Source organism: Bos indicus x Bos taurus, chromosome 6, assembly GCF_003369695.1.
Source record: "Bos indicus x Bos taurus breed Angus x Brahman F1 hybrid chromosome 6, Bos_hybrid_MaternalHap_v2.0, whole genome shotgun sequence".
In the NCBI taxonomy this organism is placed as follows: domain Eukaryota; kingdom Metazoa; phylum Chordata; class Mammalia; order Artiodactyla; family Bovidae; genus Bos; species Bos indicus x Bos taurus.
The window spans coordinates 71,071,421-71,094,079 of NC_040081.1; the positions used below are offsets into that span (position 1 = coordinate 71,071,421).

The 22,659-nt window shown below is 38.5% G+C and overlaps 1 protein-coding gene across 6 annotated transcripts in view; it reads right to left on the bottom strand.

Annotated features, from left to right (window-relative positions):
- The window catches only part of CLOCK (clock circadian regulator), a 111,340-nt gene extending 90,552 nt beyond the window's left edge, over nt 1-20,788 (bottom strand). The window contains exons 1-3 of one of the 6 annotated variants that reach the window (XM_027544530.1): nt 20,497-20,788; nt 19,162-19,236; nt 511-597 (exon numbers count right to left, since the gene is read on the bottom strand). The gene's annotated coding sequence lies outside the window, so the exon portion shown is untranslated. Of the gene's footprint in view, nt 1-510; nt 598-19,161; nt 19,237-19,374; nt 19,707-20,194; nt 20,382-20,496 lie in introns of those variants that run through there. The other 5 variants (XM_027544529.1, XM_027544527.1, XM_027544532.1 and 2 more) reach the window with 5 other exon arrangements.
- Nucleotides 20,789-22,659: the final 1,871 nt, after the last annotated feature.

Here is a 22,659-nt window from a genome sequence, read left to right on the forward strand (position 1 = left end):
AGACTGGATTTGGTAGTGTGCAAACCCTGGATGGACAGACCTGCTTATAAGCTGGAGTTGTAGCAGGTGACTGGCCCGTCTTTACCTCAGTCAACTGATGTCTAAACCTAAAACCTGACATGAAATAATTCTTATTCTACTTTTCATTCATTTGCAAATCACCTTTCTCTCAACAACAACAACAACAAAAAGACACACTGTAGCTCTTACTTTCAGATGGTAACTTTTAAGAATTTCAAGAACTGCTGAAATACATCTGGATATCAATTATCTTTCAATAATTTTTCACTTCTCTTGAGAATAAAAATTCTAAAGATAAATAAAAGCTATCAAAGAAGGTAGCAGTCTATGCTCTAAATGTTTTTATAATAATTGGTCCTATGCTCCTTGCAAGGAGATTGCAAACCTCATTGTACCCAATATTTATGTCAGGAAAAAAAAAAAAAAACAAGAAGAGAAGGCATACTTCTGAGCTCAAAATGAAGACTGAAGATATCTAGTGAAACTCACCAAGTTGTAAAGATTCATCTAAGAGGAATGCAGAATTTTCCAAAGGCATCTAACACTGTGACAAAATCAGCTTCTAAGTTTCAGCAGCTTTACAGGAAAAATAAAAAATAAAAAAATCCATGAAACAAGGGCAGCTGTGGAAATAATATTAACCAAATTCTAAGTAACAATACTGCCAGTATTTTTTTTTCCATCCAAGTATACCACATTAATTGAGGTTTCCTATGTGCCAGGAATTGGGGATGCAGCAATGAACACGTCAGATTCTATCAACCCCTCTGGAGCTCAGTCTGTACGGTTATTCCAAATGGGATGAAAGGTTTTAAAACCATGATGGTGTGAAAGGGGAGCATGGCAGAGATACAAACTAGTCTGGTGGGAATTTATTAGAAAATGTCTCCTCGAAAAGAGACAATTAATGCAAGCATGAGTAGGATCTGACCAAATAAAGCAACTGGGGAGGGGAGAGAAAGAACATATTACATTAAGGGGAACAGCATGTTCAAAGGGGCAGATGTAGGAGAGGATATGGCATCTGTGTGAAAGTAAAAGAAGTCGAGTATGGCTGCTCAGAGTAAGAAAAGAGATGAGAAGGTCATTCTCTGAGATGAGACATGGCCAAAGGAAGAAAGCAAGGTATTAAAACAATTTGCCCTGTATCACTCAGTCACACAGAGCTAACAGGCAGAGTTCATTTTAAGCCCTCACCACTTGACTGCAATATAATTACCATTCTGCAGCTCTTCTCAGTCCTCTATCATCAAGGGTCTTAGAAGAGGACTCCTGGAAAGAAAGTTGATGGAAAGTCTTAAGGAGGATGATCCTTTTGTGGAGCTTTTGCAAGGGCTTGAGAGAAAACCTCACTATGAATGGAAGAACTGATCAACTAACCATCAGGAGCCCTCCTGCAAAATGAAGGAAAAGAAGAGTCCCAGCACCATCCTCAATTACTAGTGAATAGCTGTCAAGCATTTTATTATGTGTCAAGTCTAGTTGTAAGTGCTTTACATGTATTAACTAATTTAATCCTCACAACATCCCTATGAGATAGGTGCTTTTTATTACTCTCTATTTCCAGTATGGTTTTATGAACAGTCCAATTATCATCATTAATTTTTATTAACAATTGAAATGAAAATTATTAGAAATGTTAATGATACTTCTTTCCACCATATTAAAAGAATTTTAATTACCCTTCAATAGGAAAAGTACTATTTTAAAGATTGATTAACAAAAACAAAAGATTTCACATTAATTGGGTTATTTCTCTTTTAACTAGCAGTTCCGTTAGACAAGGAGTTGGAAATTCTGTTCCTTGTTCATTCATTCACTTACTATGATAGGTTCTACATATCCAATGATAACGGGGAAAAAACACCAAATTCCTGCCCTCATGGAGTTTTACTCACTGAAATGAAAATTGATACCCCCTAGCAATTACATTTTTATAACATATCCTACTTATAAAATGTTCTTATGTAAAGAATCAAACTCTTTGCTTTTTCCAGTTTTTCTATAGTAAAGTACAAATGTGAGAACTGGACCATAATAAAGTTGAGTGCCAAAGAATTGATGCTTTCGAATTGTGGTGCTGGAGAAGACTCTTGAGGGTCTATTGGACTGCAAGGAGATCCAACCAGTCAATCCTAAAGGATATCAACTCTGAATATTCATTGGAAGGAGTGATGCTGAAGCTGAAGCTCCAATACTTTGGTGACCTGATGTTAAGAGCCAGTTCACTGGAAAAGACCCTGATGCTGGGCAAGACTGAGGGCAGGAGAAGGGGGCAACAGAGGATGAGATCACTGGATGGCATCACCGACTCAATAAACATGAGTTTGAGCAAACTGCAGGAGATAGTGAAGGACAGGGAAGCCTGACATGCTGCAGTCCATGGGGTCACAAAGAATCAAACATAACTTAGCGACTAAAGAACAACAACAGAGAGTCAAACTACAGAATCAAATCTTTATATTGTATATTCTTAACAGTTGCAGTGTCACATCCAGGGGTGAAAAAAATCTTCAATAGAAATTAAAACGGTTTCTTGCCTTCCAAAGTACAATGCTCTACTCTTGGGTCTCATGGAGCAGACAATAAAGGAAAAAAAAATGTCTAAAAAGGGCCTTTAAAGGAGTAATAATGAAAAAAAAAGCTTGAGAAACACTGCTTTAGAGCAAACGTTCCATTTAAATCAATACAGAAAAGAAGTAAAATGACATCAAGAAGAAGAAACCAGATAAATTCAGAATGAGAAATATTTTATAGAACTGACCTAGTTTCATATACACACACACACACACACACACACACACACACACTTAGAAATATTTGCAGATGAATTAGATGTGGAATATGCTTCAAACAGATTCAGGAGAAGGTACACAGCTGAAGGTATAGATGAAACAAGACAGGTCCTGAGTTGATAGTTATTAAAGCTGAGAGTTCATCATTCTATTCTGTACTACTGTTGTTATGTATTCCATTAAAACAAAAGCGTATGTTATTTAAGGAAGATTTTGAATTCTTAAGAAACTGGAGCAGAACTGTGTAATACATAGCTGGTACAAACATTTTCTATCAACGGTGATCTACAAACCAATATCACTCTTCTCCCGAATAAACTGTACTCTTAAGAAAAAAAGGACTCAAGAAACATAACAACTAACCGGTAATATCCCATCTGAATTCTGATTCAAACAATATAAAAAGGTATTTTTCAAACAACTGGAAAAGATCTGAGTAAGAACTAGGTATTATATAATATTAAGAAACTATGGTTAATTTGGTTAGATATGATAGAGTTTATGTAAGAACATATCTTTACTTTTTAAAAAACATATAGAAATATTTTACCCTCCCTGGTGGCTGAGGCGGTAAAAAATCCACCTACAATGCGAGAGACCCGGGTCTGATCCCTGGGTCAAGACCCCCTGGAGAAGGAAATCGCTACCCACTCCAGTATTTTTGCCTCGGAAATCCCATGGACGGAGGAGCTGGTGGGCTAGTCTGTGGGCTCACAAAGAGTTGGACACGACTGAGCAGCTAACACTTAGAGGTATTAAAAACATAACCTGTGATGGATTCATTTTGATATTTGGCAAAACTAATACAATTATGTAAAGTTTAAAAATAAAATAAAATTAAAAAAATAAAAATAAAAGGAAAAGAAGACAAAATATGTTTTTATATTGTTTGAATCAGAACTTTTTAACTACAGAAGTATTTAGAAGTGAAGTGACAATTCCTTTCATTCTTTTTTTTTTTTTCCTTAAAAAAAGAAAACCTGAAGAATGAAAGATAATGATGACAGTTTTGTCTCACTTTCACCTTTGGAATGCCTACTGGTAAGACAGCACAGAAGTACAAAAAGTTTAAGATCTATAAAACAATGAAAAGAATGGAGTAGGAAGTTATGAAGGGATGAAATGACACAGTAGATTTCTAGAGAATGGAAAGAAGATCCAAAGTGTGTTAACAGGTTAAGCAAAACTAGGGAAAGCACAGTGCAAAATTCACACACACAGGGACTACCATGGAGGCCTGAGTCCATCATTCTGAGACTCTAGACTCGAGTTAGCAGATAAAGAGGCTGAATACTAGTGACCTAGGAAAAAGTTACCTGTCTCCTTTCTCTACACCCATTCCTTGGCTAGGCAAGGCCCAGTGGCACCCCTAAGCCAAAAACTGTGCCACTCTTTTCTAAAGAAATCTAGCAGAAATCTGGCAACCTGCTCATAAAGAAACCAGAGGAATGTTAGTGCCTAGCCATGTCTGTTGTCAATACAACAAATAGAAAGCTCCTGAGAATCACAATAGGTCCCCTGCTCTTCTGCTCTAAACCTAAACTTGCCAGCAGACAAGACACTCCATCTATGTACTAAGAATTACCAACCAGTCTTTTCAAACAGAGAAAGCACTTAGGAAAAAATCCCACCTATCCAACAAGAAAAAAACACCCCAACTGTAGCTATAGGAAGTCATCAAGACATTCCTGTAGCAATATAGATGAGTCAACTATGTAATTTCATATGAGGAAAAACCACAGCTAGAAAAAGACAAAGGTAAATAATAAATTAACCCCAGAAGACTCACAAAGTATTCAGGTACAGAAGAAAAGAATTAAACAATTAAAATATCCTTAAGACACTCCTAAAGAAACTGCATTCAATGAAACAAAAACAGAATGCTACAATGATACAGATTTTACAACACCCAGAATTGTTGTAAATACTTTACAAATATGAACTCCTTTGCCCACAAAGTAGTTATCCTCATTTCATAGTTCAGAAACAGAGCACAGAAAGGTTAAATAATTTACCTAAGGTCATATGGTTATTAAGTAGTGGAGCTGGAATCTTAACAGACACAGTCTAGCAGTCTAGTTCTATTATATATGCTTTTAACAACTACACCATGTTGCCTCCTGAAATAATACAAACAGAAAATAAGCAAAGGTACTGGAATACTTACAATCTGCTTACAGACATTCACAGAAAAGCAGGAACATATAGCCAAAGAAATCTGTAAAAATAAGGAATAAAAAGGCAATGACAGAAAACATAAGAGATATGACATAAGGATCAAACCAGAAAGCCAATATTCTGCTGATGAGCATTCCAAAGTGAAAGAACATAGAAAACCAAGAAATATTACCAAAAAACAGTGAGAACATTTCCCATACCTGAACGGAAACACCAGCATTTCAACGGAAAAGGTCTATCAACTCCAGAGAGTTCAGATAGAATAACAACTCATACCTAGACACAGGGCTTCACTGAGGGCACAATGGTAAAGAATCCACCTGCCAATGTAGCAGACACAGGCAATGTGGGTTCGATCCCTGGGTTGGGAAGATCCCCTGCAGGAAGAAATGGCAACCACTCTAATATTCTTGCCTGGAAAATTCCATGGATAGAGGAGCCTGGCAGGCTACAGCCCATGGGGTCGCAAAAAGAGTCAGACACAGTGAGCTACTGGGCATATACCTAGATATGTAACTATAAAATTCCAGAACTACAAAGACAACAGTAAGATACTAAAGTTTCCAAAGAGAGAGAGGGAAAGGGTTATAAAAATATAACAAGACTCAGAGTAGCATCAGATTTCCTACCATCTTGATCTAAACAGAACAGAGAAAAGCTCCTAAGTTCAAAAGGAAATTCACTCTGAATCTAAATTTCTACACTCAAACTATCAAGCAATTATGAACCAGGTAAAAGCCATGTTTAGGCATTCAAGAATGTTTCATCTTAAGTATCCTGTATATTGATGTTAATTTGGAACATATTCCAGCAAAAAGAAGGAGAATGCCATGAAACAGGAAGATGCGATATCTAAGGAACAATAAACCTAACCCAGAAATGCAGTGGAAGAATATCTCAGAATGTTAGATACTCAGCAGGCTTCCTTCTTACGAAGACTGAAGGAAGAAGTAGGAAAACTCTAAAAGGGATGTCTCTAGGAAAACCAGGGATTCCTTTCAACAAATAAGATACTGTGATTCAAGCAGGAAACATTTCTACCAAAGAAAAAAAGGTAATTACAGACTGCAGGAGGTGAAGATGAACAAGATTAAACAAACAACTCAGAATATAAGGCAAACTAGTCGCATGATTGTGAAAAAATTTGCCCTAAGATAACCAAACTTACCTTGATATCCTATTTTTTTTGAGTTCCATTATAACTTTGTACTCATGAAAAACAAACAGCTCAATGAGTAACTGTAATTTATTGTGTTCAGCTTTTAGAATCAACCTACTGAAAAGCCTGAATGTTTTTGTTTTGTTTTGGCCATACCATGCAGCATGCAGGGTCTCAGTTCCCCCACCAGGGATCAAACCTGTGCCCTCTGCATTGGGAGCATGGAGTCTTACCCACTGCAATGTCTTAATCTCATTATACAACAGAAAAAAATGTTATGTGATCAACCTGGTCAAACACAAAAGAAAAGGTAGAAATGAAAGTGAAGGAGAAAAGACAAGATAGAGAAATGGATAAAGGCCCTACTATCCTTATCTTACATAGTAGGAATTTAAAATATAATGTCTAAGAAACATTTTATTTACAACTGCACAGGTACCAAATGAAAACATTATACTGTTTCAAACTTTGGGATGAAGAGAGATGAGTGATTAAGGACAGCAAAAGTAAGCTAAATCCTCATCACTCTCAGCAAAATCAAGAGAATAATTTAAAGTGAATTAATCAAGAAATAAACCTTACCTGCCTCCTGAGAAACCTGTATGCAGGTCAAGAAGCAACAGTTAGAACTGGACATGAAACGATGGACCAGTTCAAAATTGGGAAAGCAGTACATCAAGGCTATAAATTGTCACCCTGCTTATTTAACTTATATCCAGAGTACGTCATGAGAAATGCTGGACTGGATGAAGCACAAGCTGGAATCAAGATTGCCAGAAAAACATCAATAACCTCAGATATGCAGATGACACCACCCTTATGGCAGAAAGCGAAGAGGGACTAAAGGGCCTCTTGATGAAGGTAGACTGAAAAAGCTGGCTTAAAATTCAACATTCAAAAAACTAACATAATGGCATCTGGTCCTATAACTTCATGGCAAATAGATGGGGGAAAAATGGAAACAGACTTTATTTTCTTGGGCTCCAAAATCACTGCAGATGGTGACTGCAGCCATGAAATTAAAAGACACTTGCTCCTTGGAAGAAAGGCTATGACACACCTAGACAGCATATTGAAAAACAGAGACATTACTTTGCTGACAAAGGTCTGTATAGTCAAAGCTATGGTTTTTCCAGTGGTCATGTATGGATGTGAGAGTTGGACCATAAAGAAGGCTAAGCACTGAAGAACTGATGCTTTTGAACTGTGGTGCTTGAGAAGACTCTTGAGAATAATCTTGGAGAGCAAGGAGACCAAACCAGTCAATCCTAAAGGAAATCAATCCTAAATATTCATTGGAAAGACTGATGCTAAAGCTGAAGCTTCAGTACCACCTAATGTGAAGTGCTGACTCATTAGAAAAGACCGTGATGCTGGGAAAGATTGAAGGCAGGAGGAGAAGGGGACAACAGAGGATGAGATGGTTTGATGGCATCACTGACTCAATGGACATGAGATTGAGCAAGCTCCAGGAGACGGTGAAGGACAGGGAAGCCTGACATGCTGCAGTCCATGGAGTGGCAAAGAGCTGGACACAACTGAGAGACTGAACAATGACAATAAACCAAGAAATAAAAGCAGATCTCAATAAAGAAAAGCCTAGGACCAGGTGGCTTCACAGGAAAAAATTCTCCGTAACATTTAAAAAATATACCAATCCTCCTCAAACATTTCCAAATAATTAAACAGGAAGGAACATTTTCACCTCATTTCATGATGCCAGTACTACTCTGATACCAAAAGCAGAAAAAGACACAACACAAAAAAAATACAGACCAATATTCCTGATGAATACTGATGCAAAAATCCTCAGACAAAATACTAACAAATCAAATTCAATACCACATTAAATGGATTATACACCATGATCAAGTGGTTATTTATACCCAGAATGCAAGGATGATTTAAACCATGAAAATCAACCACTGTCATATACCACATCAACCGAATGAAGATGGTGGGGAAGATGACTTCAAGTAATGAAGGCATTTGACAACATCAAACATTCTTTCACAATAAAAACACTAAACAAACTAGAAACAGAAGCAAACCACCTCAACATAACAACAGCCATATATGAAATAGTCATAGCTAACATCATTCAATAACAAAAAATGAAAGCTTCTGGACTGAAAGAAAACTGAAAAATTATGGACAAAGCAAGGATACCTATTTGCATTACTTGTATCCAACATAGAGCTGGAAATCCTAGCTAAAGCAATTAGGCAAGAAGAGAAACAAAAGTCATTCAAATATGGAAGGATGAAGCAAAAAATTACCTCTGTTCACAGATCGTATGATCATATATGCAGAAAACCCTAAAGATTTCACATGTAAAAAGCCGATTAAAACAAATAAATGATTTTAGCAAAGTTGCCCAATACAAACTCAAACATTCAAAAATCAGTTCTGTTGCTAAACATTACTAATGAACAATTCAAAACAGAAATTTAAGTAGACAACTACATTTACAATAGCACCCCCCAAAAAAAATGTAGAAATAAAGTTAACCAGAGAGGTGAAAGCATGTACAATGAAAACTATAAAATATAGCTAAAAGAAATCAAAAGACAATCTATGTTTGTGGATTGGAAGACATGGAGGAAATTCTTAAAGAGATGGGAATACCAGTCCACCTGACCTGCCTCCTAAGAAATCTGTATTCAGGTCAAGAAGCAACAGTTAGAACTGGATATGGAACAACAGACTGCTTCCAAATTGGGGAAGGCATATGTCAAGGCTGTATACTGTCACTCTGCTTATTTAACTTATATGCAGAGTACATCATGAGAAACGCTGGGCTGGAGGAAGCACAAGCTGGAATCAAGATCGCCGGGAGAAATATCAATAACCTCAGATATGCAGATGACATCACCCTTATGGCAGAAAGTGAAGAAGAACTAAAGAGCCTCTTGATGAAAGTGAAAGAGGAGAGTGAAAAAGCTGGCTTGAAACTCAACGTTCAGAAAACTAAGATCATGGCATCTGGTCCCATCACTTCATGGTAAATAGATGGGGAAACAATGGAAACAGTGACAGATTTTATTTTGGGGGGCTCCAAAATCACTGCAGATGGTGACTGCAGCCGTGAAATTAAAAGACACTTGCTCCTTGGAAGAAAAGTTATGACAAACCTAGACAGCATATTAAAAAGCAGAGACATTACTTTGCCAACAAAGGTCCATCTGGTCAAAGCTGTGGTTTTTCCAGTGGTCACGTATGGATGTGAGAGTTGGACTATAAAGAAAGCTGAGCGCCGAAGAATTGATGCTTTTGAACTGTGGTGTTGGAGGAGACTCTTTAGAGTCCCTTGGACTGCAAGGAGATCCAACCAGTCCATCCTAAAGGAAATGAGTCCTGAATATTCATTGGAAGGACTGATGCTAAAGCTGAAACTCCAATACTTTGGCCACCTGATGCTAAGAACTGACTCACTAGAAAAGACTCTGATGCTGGGAAAGATTGAAGGTGGGAGGAGAAGGGGACAGCAGAGGATGAGATGGTTGGATGGCATCACTGATTCAATGGACATGAGTTTGAGCAAACTCCAGGAGATAGTGAAGGACACGGAAGCCTGGAATGCTGCAGCTCATGGGGTCACAAAGAGTCAGATACAACTTAGCGACTGAACAACAACAAGGGAGAGAGAACTTTTCAGGTTGATAGGAACTTTCTGTATCTTGATTGTGGTAGTGGTCACAAAAATGTATACATCTATGAAAATTCAACATGTATACTTACATTGAGTGAATTTTAACATATAAAAATTATATCCCAATAAATCTGCTTTTTTTTTTCTTAAATTTGGCTTTTTTTACTAGGTCTGAAACTAAAACCCCACTACCTAAAGCCTACAAGAAGAATGTTTAATACAAAATTGCTCATGAAAATTTAGTTCTTCTGTGAAGCTTTAAAAACCAACAGGGAAGGAGTTTCCTGGTGGCTTAGTGTTGGGATTTGGCACTACTGCTGCCATGGCCTCAGTCTGACCCCTGGTCGTGGAACTGAGACCCCACAAGCCACAGCCAAAATATTAAAACAGCAACAAGGAGTTGTCTATATCAGAGTAGGATGCAACAGTTTGCAGCAAGCCAATATCCTTCTTGAGAACAACTAGAAAAGCTAAATAAATTATAAAAATCATATTTTTAAAGGCAGTACAGAGATGTCCTTAAAGCATGGGAGACAATAAGGTCTACAACTCCAAAGAAGGGGATATTTTTTCAAGGTGTTTAGATGATCTGCAGTTGTCTTTTCCCAGGGGGTATTTCCAGATTATAGGATGGGGTGAAGGCTGAAAAACTTGAGATTTGGCCTGTATGAAATGCTGCTGCTAAGGCACCAAGAAGTCAGGAAAGCTTTTGGTGTTCACACAAGGCTGAAGTAACAAAAATGGGAAACTTGCAGGGACCTCAAACTCAAGGATATTTGTTTAATTTTAAACAATGCAGGGTTAAAAAGCTAAATAATAACTGAAAAACTTGAGAAGCAAAGTGAAATTTCCCATGTTTGGCACTACCAAGGGGATAAAGACTACCAGGCTTTGAAATGAAAGTCTTAGAAAACCACACCCTATAAATAACATAAAGAAGAGTATCACCAAACTACTCAAATAGCAACCCAGCCTTCACATAAATTAAAGTGACTGGCTCCCTATTCTATCTGCCTGAAAGAAAAAGTAAACACCCTCTGGCAGAACATACTTGGTAATGCTTGCTTTATTTTGTTTTTTAATTCACAATGTCTGGCATTCAATCAAAAATTACAGGACATAAACAAAAATAATCAACCAACTTGACCTAATTGATATTTATAGAACACTCCACCCAACAACAGAATACAAATTATTTTCAAGCACACATGGAGCATTTACTAAGATCATATCCTGGGCCATAAAACAAATCTCAACAAATTTAAAAAGATCCAAGTTATAAACGTATATTCTTTCATCACAATAAACTTAAAAATAACAGATCTCTGGAAAACCCTCAAATTTTTGGAGACTAAATAATATAAATAATCTACCGGCCAAAGAAGACATCAAAAAGTAAATTAAAAAATATTCTGAACTGAATGAAAATAAAATATATATAAATATATTAAAACTGGTAAGCAATATTTAAGGGAAATTTATACCACATATATATTAGGGGGAAAAGATCACAAATTAATGACCTCAGCTTCTATCTTAAGAAACTAGAAAAAGAAAACAAACTAAGCTCAAAGTAAGTTAAAGAAAGGAATTAAGATCAGAGAAGGAATAAGGAAACAAAAAACAGGAGAACTAGAGGAAATCAGTTAAACCAAACGCTGGTTCTTCAAGATCTTAATAAAAGTTAATGAATCTCAAGCCAGACTGATCAGGGAAAAAAGACAGAAGACACAAATTATCAACATCAGAAATGATATCAAATCTCTGTAGATTATACTGATATTACACTCACAATATATTCTACAGCTATTTAAAGGACAATCCACTCCAGTACTCTTGCCTGGAAAATCCCATGGACGGAGGAGCATGGCAGGCTACAGTCCATGGGGTCGCAAAAAGTCGGACACGACTGAGCAACTTCACTTACTTCACTTATTTAAGATATAAACAACTTTACTAATTCAACAACTTAGACGAAATGGGCAAGTTCTTTGAAACACCTGTCAACGTACAGAGAGAAAGAATCCCACAACCACCTGAAAAACAATCAACAGGAAAACAATGTATGTAGATGAATGAAAGATGCAGATACTGAAATTATTTAATAGACAAGTATGTACACAATTAAAATCAGTATGTTCAAGAGAACTGGAGTTTATTAAAAATCTATAAAACAGGATCAATGAATGTTTTAAAACTCAAAGTTATAATGTAAAATTAATACAACATTTTCACTTGGAGAAAAATAAGGTAGTTTTTGGTGTACTATAAGATAGTTCATTATAAGATATCCAATTGAAGTATGGAGAGAAAAAAAATTTTTAAGAGACATTTGAAACATGAAGATAGAGTGTAATAAATGTTTAAATTAGAATCCATAAAGGATGAGACAGGCAGAAGCAATAATTGAAGATGTAATGACAGAGAACTTTCCAAAACTAAAGGGCACCAAGCTACATATTCAAAAAAGCTCTAGGAATATTAAGCAAAATACAAAGAAAACCACACCTCAACACGTCACAATCAAATTGCTAAAAAAATAAGAGAAGAAAAAGTATTCTGAGAAGTCCTTTGAGAAAAATAGAAGACATTATTATTAGCAAGACATACACTGATACATTACCTTCAATAAGACTTAAACAGAAAGAAGACAATAAAATAACTATCAATGTAGCGTTCTATACCCTGTGAAAATATTATTTTAAAAAGGTGAAATTAAGATGTTTTCAACAAACAAAAAAGGAAAAATTCACTGTCAGCAGGTAGACCAGTATTAAAACACATACTACTAAAGGAAGCTATTCAGACAGAAGGAAAAAGAACCCAGACAGAAACACAGAAAATGTAAGAAAGGAGAACCCTGGAAAGGGTAAATATGAACAAAAATTGTCCAAAAGCATACTGTTCTCTGGCGTTTAAAAGTATAAATAAATGCAGAATGGTAATAATGCAAAAAGGTTGGCATATGAGTTAATGCGTAAGAAACAGTCATTATTGGAGAACGGTAAAAGTAATAATTTGAACTATCTGTATTATAAATAATTTGCATTGTAAGTCAAGTATGCTTATTGTATGCAACCTCAAGAATAACCCTTAATGGTATAATGAAAGTATAACTAACGAATTAACAGGGAAAATGGGGAAAAATTAGACTAACACACAAAAAAGAGCAAAACAGGAGTGATAAAAAGGAATGCAAAACAGATGATTCAAAGAGAAGTCAAACTCAGCTATTATTAGCAAAAATGTAACTATAATAGACCCCTGATTAACACAGGTTTAAACTCCCTAGGTCCACCTGTGCCCAGATTTTTTCCGAACAGTAAATAAATACTTGAGTACCACATGAACTGTGATTGCTTGAATCAAAGAATGGGGAACACTGGATACTGAGGAACCACAAAAAGGGCCAACTATAAGTTATACGTGGATTTTTTACTTTTCCAATCAAGCAGAGAGTTAGCGCCCCTAACTGCCACGTTGCTCAAAGGTCAACTGAAAACAAGTAAAAAACTAAAACTAAATAAAAAAAAAAAAAAAGGCCTTCCCTGGTGGCTCAGTGGTAAAAGAATCTGCCTGCAACACAGGAGACTTTGGGTTTGATCCCTGGATCAGGAAGATCTCTTGGAGAAAGAAATGGCAATCCATTCTAGTACTCTTGCCTGGGAAATCCCATGGACAGAGGAGCCTGGCAGCTACAGTCCATGGGGGTGCGGGAGAAAACACAATTCAGTGACTACACAACAACAAAGATAAAAAATAATGAAATATAACTTTACAACTAAAGATATTCAGAAAACATGATGAGAGGAAAAAAGTAGTTTATAAAACTGCATTTTATTCCACTTGCCATAAAATTTTAACACATACATGTATACACACAAACACACCCCAACTACCCTAGAAAATGCTGAAAAAAAAGTATTAACAGAGAGCTTCATCCCTGGGATTTTGGGTAATTTTTTTTAATCACAGATTTTCTTTGTAGTTTTTAATACTTCAACTCTTTTCCAAGAAACAAGATTCATTTTTATAAAAACCACAAAACTATTTTCAAAGCAAAAAAAAACAACCAAAAATCTTAATGATCATCTCTGACAAGTAAAAGACTCAAAAAAAATATATAATAATGTGATCAAGTCAAAAAGAGGCTAAACAATATAAATTTGTCTCACACAAACTCTACGTGAAACAGGCACCTTTATAATGAAAAATACAGTATATCATCAACCACTTCTGATGGAGACAAAAATTATCAAGTAAGAAAACAGCTTTTTCCATTAATTAATGTTACTCATTTCTCTTCCTGCATCTAATAAAAATCTATGAAATTTCTATAGAACTATATAAGTTATAAAATATAATCGGAGTTCTAACATTTTGCATTTTAATTTGTGGGTTTTTTCCAAAGTAACCTCTAATATTATTTCAACTAAAATTTAGGTTTCAACATAGGAAAAACAAATCACCAGTCTTTCAAAACTCTACTTGGCAAAGGGATTTCAGAGAAATATGCAATACCAAGCATCTTGGCAACATTTTCTAATAACATTTCATTGTTCTAAGTTACATAAAAAGGTCAAGTACTCTCAAATTCTGGAGAAGGAAATGGCAACCCACTCCCATATTCTTGCCTGGAGAATCCCATGAACAGAGGAGTCTGGCAGGCTACAGTCCATGGGGTCGCAAGGAAACGGATACGACTGAAGTGACTTAACACACACACTCTCAAATTCTCTACCTAGAAACAAAATTCTAAGCAACTTACGGAAATTAGGATTCTCCTCCCAAAAAACAAGAGCCATGTTTGGTACACACTATGAAAGTAGCAAAACAACAGAAATAATAACAGCTAACATTTTTTATTGAACAATTAACTATATGATACTCATTGTTCTAAGTAATTAGTATGTACTGTTTAATCCTCACATAATATTATGAACTAGCATTATTGTCATTTCATAGATGAGAAATTGAGGTAACATTTGTCCAATCACTAGTAATAAAGCCAGGATGTGAATGCCAAGCAGGCTAGCTGTAGAGCCCTGCACTCTTAATCACTACACCAAGCTACAGACGTAAGTAATTAAGATCTTGTTAAAATAGTTTGCTGTTATTAAATTTCAGGCAATAAATAATAATAATCTTTATTCAACATAAAACCAGATATTTTAATGATCTGATCATGTCACTGAAAATAAATGAACAGAAGAAATAAACACCTAAAATCTTCCTATTTTTGTGACAAAAAAGAAAAAAGTAAAAAACAGTTGCTATCAAAATAGTCACAGAAACCTGAGAAAACATGTAACTTCCAAAAAATGACAACAGAAGACACATTGAAACTACTGTACTGGGCTTTAGTATTATATCTATTTTCTATTGAAAATAGGTTAAGCAGTTTTTCTCCCTGACTTAATCTAGAGGATACAGATACCTAAGAGTTGTATAAAATGTCACAGAAATCCTACAGAAAGGTAATGTAAGTTCTTTGGGTGAAAGTATTCTTTCTTAGTATTAGGATTTTCCTTTTAAGGAAGTTTTGAAGCAATCAAACAAACTCTCTGTAAAAAATATTATAGCTTAAATTTTAATGGAGTGTGTTCAAACTGCTTCATAGATACCTACTCTGTTTTTCAGAAATATTTCTGAGAAATAAAATGTAAATCACATTCTAAACAGTATCTTATAAAGGTTAAAAATAATACATAAAAATTTATTTTTTAAAAGTGATTTTTCTGTAAACTTCTAACACTTAAAATAGTAAGTAGAATTACATCTTTGTGAAATACACACTTAAAACAAGTAATAACTCAAAGATGAGATTATACTTACAAGGATGAGCTTAGGTAATCTAATATTCATATAATCAAAAGCATAGAGAAAAACAGGAATCTCTTACCCACCTAATTCACAGAAGTTACACCCAACAGAGCTATAAAAATGACTAACAGATGGTTGTAAAGTAATCTATAAATATAAATGCCATTTTAACAACTACAGTCAATTAGTAAGATTAAATTGTTCTGACACTAAAAAGTTTTCTATAATTCATTCAATGCCACCTAAAATTTTAGACTCAGAAAAGGATAAAATATAAAGTACAATACTGGGACAATGCCTGCAAGAAACTATGAAAGTTTCTTTTTTTTTTTTTTAACTTCATGCATCTGCAAAGAACTGGAAAGAAATACAAACAATAGAAGGTAATTTTGCTGTAATGAGGAACTTTGACAGATTTTTCACCATAATGCTGTTTGCCTTCACAGTTTAAAATATTTCAGAAAATAAGTATTTTATTTGACACAGCACAAGAAGTAAAAATATGGGGGAGCGAGTACATTAAATATGTGCTTTGAGGAAAAAAATGATAGGAAAAAACAATTTACTTTTAATACTAACATTGCCTGAAACATTAGATGGCAGACAACAGTTAACCAGCAGACTTAAATCTCCTATTCTCCAAATCCTGAAATCTAAGAGAGGCTATAATTATCAAGTAAAACATCAAATGGTTCTGGTGGGAGAGAGTAAAAAAACAAAAATAAGCCAGCAGTTAGTGCCTGCTATGAGGACACAACTTAACTCCTTACTTTCTTACCCCGTAAGAGCTAAGACAAGCTAAATTTGCTTTATCCTTTCCTATTTTAAATGTCATGAAAAATCTCTACTCTTCATTCAAACTCCATGCCCACAAAAATAAAAAGCTGGAAACAGTCTTACAACCTTAGGTATGTTTTTCTTCCAGAATCTATCATTTCCTAACTTGGGTTACAATCATTACACACATGCTCTTTTAAGGGTGTGTGTGTATTCAGTCCGGAGAAGGCAATGGCACCCCACTCCAGTACTCTTGCTTGGAAAATCCCACGGATGGAGGAGCCTGGTGGGCTGCAGTCCATGGGGTCGCTAAGAGTCAGACACGACTGAGCAACTTCACTTTCACCTTTCACTTTCATGCATTGGAGAAGGAAATGACAACCCACTCCGGTGTTCTTGCCTGGAGAATCCCAGGGACGGGGGAGCCTGGTGGGCTGCCGTCTATGGGGTCGCACAGAGTTGGACACAACTGAAGTGACTTAGCAGCAGCAGCAGCAGTGTACTCAGTCATGTCCAACTCTTCAGGGAAGGGTCAACTGTACTGCATCCTCTATGTATCTCACAGGTTAGTAGAGAGTCTTGACTAATAGCCAACTCTATCACCTAAAAAGAATGAAGTCTTAGTAATTATTCTCAGCTCAGTTTAAAAACAAAATAAAACAAAACAACAACCAAAAAACACCTCTGGAACTATTAGAAAGGTAATGTTCTGAGAAGTATGTATACAACTTGTCTGCTGTCATTAAACCAAAAACCAGACCAAAAAGCTTCTTCTCTTGTTTCCCCAGCTGGATTCCTTCCAAGTAAATCAATGTCTCTCATTTAAAGACAAAGCATGCTTAGGTTCAAGTCAGAGGACCACGAGAGGCTCAGTTGCTTAACTTTCTGACATGTCCAATCCAGGTCATTTCCCTGTCCTGTAGAGTAGTAACAGAGCTCACAGTAGAGACAAACTAACAAAGCAGACAATCAAGATAACTTAATTTTTGAGATTAAAAGTAAATGTAAATACACAGAAAAAGAACTCAAAGGTTATATAACAATGTAACAGTAGTTATCTCTGGGGAGAGATGAGATGGAAGTGAAGTATATAAAAAGCGCTTTCACCTATTATAAATACGTTGCAATGTTTAAATTTTTCCTGAACACTGACAATGTTTTTCAAAAAGAATGAACAGATCTATATGGAATTCAAATGAAAATTAAATGCCATTTGCAGAAATTTGACTACCAGAGACCTACAGATCAAAGAGAAATAAAATTATCCTATCCTCCAAAATAAAAAGGAATGCTACACAACAAAAATGCCCATAGCAACTGTCTCCCACTACTCAACATTCACTACTCTGATTATATGATATTAGCCACCAGAGGAATTTTGAGTACCCTCCCCCCTGAAATTACATACTGTTTTCAGCAATCCATTAAGTCGTAAAAAAATTTCAGCGTTTGCACCAACAGAACATTGACTCTCAATTTTAATTCTCTGTAAGTACTGTATCTATATACAGGATCTCTCTCTAAACGCACACACATATAAATTTACATGCAGTTCACGTCTGACTGCCTTGAGAAAGTATTTCCCCATCTGAAAAGCAAACTATCTAGACAATCAATTCCATTGTCATTTTAATGGAGAGTTCATATTCTCCAACTATTTGTCATCACAACTTTGGGGTTAAAAAGACTAAAAGTAAAATTGTATACAACTAGGATTTCTGGGGGAAAAAAAGCAGCAGGAAAAACTATGCTCTGAACACAGCATAAGCCAAAATGTCAAATGTAAATAATGTCATATATTTTAGCAAAATATGACTAAACATTTTTAAAAGTTAAATTTGTAACACTTTGGAGCCTAGACAGCCATACTTAAAACTTTCTGTCAAGTTTAGGTCGTGTCCCCTTAAAAAAAAAACAAAAAACACTAAGAGAAACCATATTAAAAATGGCCAAAATTACTACAAATTAGGAAAGAAAGAAATTATTTTGAGCAAATTATTTTGGAGAGAAGGATTTTTGTTTAATCTAGTTTACGAATTAATATAGTCACAAATACTTTAAAATATAAAGGCATACAGTGTACGTGTCATTTCCCACCATCCCCTCATCAGGTTACTCCTCCCTCTGCTGCTGCTGCTGCTGCTACTGCTGCTGCTGCTAAGTCGCTTCAGTCGTGTCCGACTCTGTGCGACCCCATAGACGGCAGCCCACCAGGCTCCCCGGTCCCTGGGATTCTCCAGGCAAGAATACTGGAGTGGGTTGCCATTTCCTTCTCCAACTCCTCCCTCTACCCAACCATTATCAATTCTCCACTATCCTGCCCCGCCAGTTTCTTTATACTTATAAAAACAAACACAAATTTATATTCCTATTCCATGGGTGCCTCGTTATCACACAAAGTAGCACATTATTCACGCTGTCCTATATCTTGTTTTTTTCACTTTATAACATACTTTGGAGATCTTTCCATGTCATTACACACAAAGCTTCCTCAATCTTTTTCACAGCTGATTATGACTACCACAACTTTCATCTATCTTCTTCAGGCTAAACTTTAATGACATTCTATACAGTTAACTACTTAACATCTGAGTTAAGTTTCTCCCCCCAGATCTAAAAGCAGACAAAACAACTCATTATTTAAATTACATCCTTTGTAGAACGTTTATTTTCCAACCAGGTAGAGGAAAAAGTCGCCCAATTTTATCACTTAAAATGAAGGTACAAATTAGAATGCAGACTTCAAGTGAAATTACCTTTTTTTGATTGGGGCATCAGCGTAACGGCCAAATCAACAATGACTAAAAGTTCCTTCTAGTGCTTTTCTTTCACTGTAAAAGAAAACACTGTTGTTGCTTTTCTAAGGTTAGAAAGCCTTCAAGTCGTATAGCGTGGCATTCTAATAGCAAGCAACTGCCACCTGATTCGATCTTTCATTCCCCAAGTCAGAGGCCGAGGTTTTTTTTTACCTGTCAGGATTCTGCTATTAGCAACAGGACGACTTGTACACCAGCGAAAACGCACTCAAGAATGTAAGCTCTGCGGCGCTAGGCGTCGGAAATTACACTCCCGGGGCCAGCACACCAGGACTAGCTAGAGTCCAGCTTCGCAGGCGAAAGGTTTCCATAAGAATCAGCCGCCGTGGTGACCCGGAGCGGGCGGGCGCGAGTGGACTCAAGGAAGGAAGACAGGCGCCGCCCCGGGAGCGTTCGAACCCGCGCAGCGGCTCCAGTCGGACGCGAGGAGTAGCGCGTTCCCCGGGGACCCAGCCCCGGAACCGCGACCACTAACGGAACCAGCCCACGGGCGGCGGCGGCCGCCGCTCGGACTGCGGGCTGCGGCGCGCGGGCCGGGTGCCGGGAGGGCGGGGGTTCCCCGGAGGAGCTGGCCGTCCCGGCGCCCCATTGGGCGCCGCTCCAAACGTGCCCGAGTTGTGACAGGAATAAAGTGGGTCACAAGGCCTAGCGGGTCCCCAGCGAAAGCCCTCTCCGCACCGGCTCTTCGGCTCTCCCCGCCGCTCTGCCGCTCGAATCGGCCTCAACCCAAGGGCGCGCTCCGGCCACCCGGCCCCGCCGCGCACCCCAATCCCGCCCCTGCCCCGCAGGTAACCCCAGCTGTCCCGAAAGGCCCTTCAGACGGGGCGGGCCTCCACCCCAACTCCCGAGAAAAGACACACTCGAGCGATAAGCAAAACTTGGGCTTCAGCGCCAGCCCGCCCCTCCCCTGGCCGCCGCCCCCCGGCCCCACACACACCGCCCTCCTGCTCCCCCCACTTCCCGGCGCCCTCACCGTGTGGCTTGCGGCGGCTCCGGCTTCTTCCCTCCCCCACCCTGGAGTCCAGCTGCGGCGACTCGGAACCACTAGCCTTGCAGCGTCCTGAAGGCGCTGCGGCTCCCAGCTTTAGCAGCACCCTGAGGCTGAGTGGCGCCCCCAACCCACCCCCCCAAAATTTCACCGCTACAGCCGCCCTCAACTCCTCCCCCTCCCTTCCCTTCCCCTCCTCCACCGGCACCGGGACCACGCATGCGCCGCTCAGGCCAGCCTGCCGGCGGACGTCAGGCCCCAGGCCCACCCGGCGGGGCGCCACTCACCGGGAGCGCGCACGCGTCGGCGGCCAGATTTCCTTCGCGCTCTCGGTCTCGGGGGTTTCCTTTTTTAAGCCGGTAGCCGCAAGACTAGTCTGTGATTGCGCTCCCTCCCGGCGCATGCGTAGTCAGTGACCCCCTGCGGGCTCCGACTGCCGGCGCTTTTCGTTCGTCCCTCCCCTCACTATCCCTTTCCCCGGTGCGTCTCGGTGCGCATGCGATGTGCTCCGTTAGGCAGCTCGGAGCTGCGATGGGGATCCCGGGCGCCGGAGGAGACTCCTGCTCCCTAGGGCTGCGCGTCTGCGCGGTCCGCGGCTGCCGCTGGGCGTGCAGGAAAGCCGAGATCTCCCCGGCGCCCCTTTCCTCGCACGGGTTACTGGAAAGCAGGGGGCGGGGGGCGGGGCCTGGTTAGCTGCGGAGGGTGCGGCGGGTCCCGGGAGTTCAGATCAGGGTGGCTTTGGCTTTTACCCTGGATGCGGGAAGCGAAGACAGAGGAGAGTTTCTTGTATGAGGGATCCCGAAGCCAAAAGGGACCTTGTCTTTCTCGAAAAGCAAATCACTTTGCCAATGCCAGGGGGAAAAAATCGGGCAGGCGAAAAGACTTTTCCCTCTCAGCCGGTGGCATCACTTGCGTTTCGTCTCTTGGGACGGGAAGAGGGCATTTGTGAAGGTGACTGGCACTCCAGACTCCTCCTCTTTCTTCTCCTGGAAGTGCACTGCTTTAGTCGCTTCTTTTTGGAGAGTGGGCCTGGGGAGACCGGACATGAGTCCTTGGCTGGAGGGCCGAGGCCAAAGAAGATAACGGACGTGCTCCTTTGGAGATTTTTATCTAGCCTTAAGGAAGATGGGAGATAAACCAGGATCCTAGCTTGTACCTTCCTTCCCTTGTAGAAAAACGTGTGAATATTTTCCCCCTTATCTTAGGGGGAAATTACTTGATGGTTAAGACAGTTGGTCCACAAGGGAAAGCAGCTTTCAGTAGCTAAAAATTATTGGGAAAAAGTCTACAGTCCTAATTCCTAGTAGTTTTCATATTTTAATGATTGTTCTTTGAATTTGAAATAGAAGCCATTTTTTTCTTCTTTCAAAAAAACTGTTGTGACTATAAAATCCTCCCTCAAAGGTAACATTCATCTCAGTGAACACTTAAGATTCTTGCTGTGTACTCAAGAGAAAAAAAACATCGAAACTGAGGGACTGTTCAGATCAGACCAGAGGATTCTGTCCGGAATGGGAGAGCGTGATAGAGTCATCATATAGCAGACAAGATTTTAGTAGACATTGTTTCCTGTTTAGCATTCATTCCCTATTCTGATCATTTCCTTTGGAGAACTATCCTTTCTTCACTCTCAGACCATTTGGCTGGGGCAGGACTCCAGAGGAAAATACATTTGAGTTAATCCTCTACCTTAGTTTGGATTTAACTAAGAAGGGTGATCTCTTTTCCAATGGAGTTAAGTCTGCAGAAATGGAAGCCTGAACACATCTTCCTACTCACAGATTCTGAGAAAGAAGGCAACGTGGAATAAAGCAGGTTCAAAAACGGAGATTTGGCCTGGAGACACATTGGATGCATAGAAGCCGTTGTGGACTAGATAACTCTGGAAATTTCAGTTAAGTTAGTCAATAAATTCTTAACATGTATTCATTGCTTAAACCAGTGAGAGGTTGTCTGTCACTTGCCATCATAAATTCTCACAGTGGTAGCAAGAGAGGAGGCAAGATTAATAATACTGATTAGGAAGGTTTCAGTTAGACAAGAGGCTTTGAATGCTTTTCCCAGGATGTGGACGTTTGGATTTTCTAGAGAAAGTGATCTCTCTTCATATTCTGCATCATATCTTCAAAAATACCTTTGCCCCTTTTAATGGTTCCATGGTCCTCTTAGTCACTAGAAACACATCATGTTCATCTTTGATTCCTTCCTCTCTCATTTTCTGTATTTAATCATTTACTAACACCTGTTGATAGTCCCATTTTTCTGCTCAGTCTTCTGCCACTACTCAAACATTTCCCATGATTCAGTTCACAACTTAATCTTTCTCCCCATACTCTCCAAGAAGAAAACTGTACCACATATTTTTAATCACATTTCCAACTTCCAGATTCCACTTTTCCCTAAAACAAAAACCTCGCCTCATAGTTTGTCCCCTAGCCTAAATCCTCTCC